The sequence below is a fragment of the Nuphar pumila genome, chromosome 6, assembly GCF_984573655.1.
Source record: "Nuphar pumila chromosome 6, dmNupPumi1.hap1.1, whole genome shotgun sequence".
Taxonomy (NCBI): domain Eukaryota; kingdom Viridiplantae; phylum Streptophyta; class Magnoliopsida; order Nymphaeales; family Nymphaeaceae; genus Nuphar; species Nuphar pumila.
The window spans coordinates 12,684,775-12,688,571 of NC_143254.1; positions in this window are offsets into that span (position 1 = coordinate 12,684,775).

Below are 3,797 nucleotides of genomic sequence, written 5' to 3' on the forward strand. Positions count from 1 at the left end.
CCATGTGTCGGAATCGAACACTTCAATAGTTGATCCATATAAAATCAAGTACATAGATCACATTCAGTTAGAATTTAAAAATAAAATAAAAAAACCCCTGCAAAACTCATTTTATCATGGTCTCATTATTCTCTCTCTCTCTCTCTCTCTCTATATATATATATATATATATATATATATATATATATATATATATATATATAAGGTAGGTACTTGATGCTTTCTGTGTTTAGCGAGGTTGAATAGGGTTTTAGGTTATTTTTTAAAAATATAACCCTACAAAATATTTTTTAAAATTGTAGACCGTTGAATTTTTAATCTTATAAAAACCTAACTTAGTTTTAGAATCAGACGATCTAAAAGTTGATTGGACAAAATCAAGTTTGTACGGTCATATTTTAGAAAAAAAAAACAATCTTTTCAAAGCTTGGTAGGCACACACACAGTAGGAAAAAAAGCATCAGGCATCTCTCTCTCTCTCTCTCTCTCTCTCTATATATATATATATATATATATATATATATATATATAAAATCCCTTAACATGAATTTGGATTTATAACCCTAAAAACCAGCACCCGGCATGAAGACCTGTTCATACTTACAGCCTGACATACCTACGGTGAAGGCAGCCTAAAAATCATTCATGCTAAGTAGGGGTGGTAATCGGGTCGGGTTGGCGTGTCAGCATACCTCAACCTGAACCCGACCCGTTTATTAAACGGGTCGACTGTGGCAAACACGAACCCGACCCGTTTAATAAACGGGTAACCCGACACGACCCGCCAACCCATTTAATAAATGGGTTGGGTCGGGTAAACGGGTTTTCAGGTTCGCGGGTCAGGTTGGCGGGTTGGGTTGGCGGGTTGACGGATCGGGTTGGCAGGTAGTCAGGTTGGCGGGTTGACCCACCCGCCTAACCCGTTTATTAAACGGGTCAGTCGGGTTGGCATACCCCCAACCCGAACCCGACCTGTTTAATAAACGGGTTACGCGGGTCGACCCGTTTATTAAACGGGTTGGCTTAAGCCCAACCCGAACCCGCCTAAGAGGCGGGTTGGCGGGTCGGGTCAGAAATTGCCACCCCTAATGCTAAGGGACTAAAAGTCAGTAGTATGCAAAGGGCTCCACACATTTAGTTAGGTGGGCTAGGTTAAAGGTGCTCAAGTTTTAGGACGTCACAAGTTCAACACCCAATGTTAAGGCAGACAGTTCGAATCCAGAACAGGTAAATACATATGGGGATTCATTTAGAAATCAGATCAGGAACAGTCAAAGATGGCAAAACCTCCATCCTGGATCCGGCCCATTTGGATTTCCTAAAGGTCAAAGCTGACGGCAAACTATTCTCGGTGAGCAAGAGAGTGCTTGTACCGAAATAAGACTTGGTCAACGTAGCACCTCTTGGCCCACAACAAGATGTCACGTGAACCATAATTACCGTTTCTCATTTTTTATTAAAAAAAAGGGAAAAAAAATAAAACTTATGAGCTGCAGCATGGTTACCAATCACTTTCATACTGCATGCAACAGTGTTGTCGTATCGGTCCTGAATCGGTCCCCAGAAAATCGATAAGTTACTGACCTGAATCAGCATTTTTTTAATAAATATAACAATAATTTTAAATTAATTTTTTGATAATATTTTAATGGATTTAACACGTACGCAATATTTTTTAATTATTTTTTGGCCGATTCAGAACGATTCACTTGAGAATCGGTATCAGTCGACATTGGCCAAATGATAAAAGTCCGATTCCGATACTGAAATATACACACATTTCTTTCAATTCACCTACTCACCAAAAAGCTAATCACTTTCCTGCTCATAGCCCATAGGATGTCCAAAACCTATAGGGTACCCATATTTGACATTGAAAAAAGCCTTTCTATTTAAAGCAGGGATGTAAACGAAACGGGTTTGGGTTGGATATCTGACTGAATCCAAGTATGTTTAGCTGGATACAAGAATCCATATTCAGATGGTAATCCAACCTGGATTTGGTATTAGCATTTTCTTATCAGTATCCAAATCGGAGTCAAAATCCAAACTGATTATATGTAAAATGTCAGATCTTGGTATGTACATTTCTTAATTGGATCCAGATCCAGTAAAGCTTCTCTCCATTTGAGTTCGACTATGACTTCGAGCCCGATTACTTCAGAGTTCAGATCCGATAATATTGGACCCAAGTCTGACCCCTCACATCCCTAATCGAGAGGATTCCATATGAAGGAACACTGTCAAACTGCCCCTTTCTTGGTCACTCATTCCATGACCTACAGTACTGGTCGTTATGCAGGATCCATCAAAGAAAATTAAGGGCATTCTGTCAATGCATCTCGATTCCTAATGAGTGCAACTTGATTCCCACGAAAAATCTAACTAGTTTAGGAGTTAGTAAGTATGGTAGAGCTGTGAAAGGATAAACCATCAGATTGGTTTTCTTTAAATCAGGGAATGTGAATTGACCATTGTAAGTTTGTCACTGGTAGGAATCTGACAAACCCTAGCTTGATAATCCAAAAAGAAGAAGAAGAAGGGCATTCCTGCAACAAGACCAAGGATGCCAAGTGGTCCAAGATGGTGGATTTGATAGAACCTTGATCCAAGATTCTGATCCACATCTGACCAAGTGTACCCATGCCCGAAACAAAGCTAACCAAGGTAGGATATGGATACAACTAGGGGTGGCAAAACCTGACACGACCCACCGACCCGCCTCTTAGGCGGGTTCGGGTTTGGCTTAAACTAACCCGTTTAATAAACGGGTCGACCCGCCTAACCCGTTTATTAAACGGATTGGGTTCGTGTTAGGGGTATGCCAACCCGCCAACCCGGCTGACCCGTTTAATAAACGGGTTAGGCAGGCGGGTCAACCCGTTTACCCGAACCCGACCCGCCAACCCGTTTACCCGATCCTGACCCGCCTGCCAACCCATTTACCCAACCCGTTTATTAAACGGGTTGGCGGGTCGTGTCGGGTTACCCGTTTAATAAACGGGTCGGGTTCGTGTTTGCCATAGCTGACCCGTTTATTAAACGAGTCAGGTTCGGGTTGAGGTATGCTGACTTGCCAACCCGCCAACCCAACCCGATTGCCACCCCTAGATACAACTTGCACTTCTAATTTTTCAAGTAACACTACAAGAATTCTGTGGATTAGCGACGGACGCTATCCGGTGCTAATCCATCGCGAATCCGTCGATGAACTGTTTAGCAACGGATTGACGATGACTTAACATCGGATAGCGCCCGTAGCAATTTCTTGGTCGCTAATTAGCGACAGAACTGATTTGTCGCTACTTCTGTCGCTAATTCGCGATGGATTAACAAATGTCATGATCCATCGCTAATCCATCGTTAAATAATTAGTTTTACGATGGAATATAATCCATTGCTAATTCGTCGCTAAAATTTAACGACGAATACATATACATCTTTAATATCCGTCACCAATTTAGCGACAGATTAGTGATAGATTACATTCCGTCGCAAAACATCGATTGATTCAGTTTTTGAGACAGATAAATATCCATCCCTAATCCGTCGCTAAATTGGCGATGGATATTCATATGAACATTAGCAACGGATATTATCCGTCGCTAATCCATCATAATTTTTTTTTAAAAATAAAATAATTCTGTTTGAAATATAAATATCGAGAAAACATTTCTTGTTATACAATTTATATAACCTGTATATAAAAAACAAAGTACACATAAAAAATACATATACAAAGCAGGTGAAACAAATTTAACACAAGTTATAAGTGAAACAAATTTAACAACCCAATA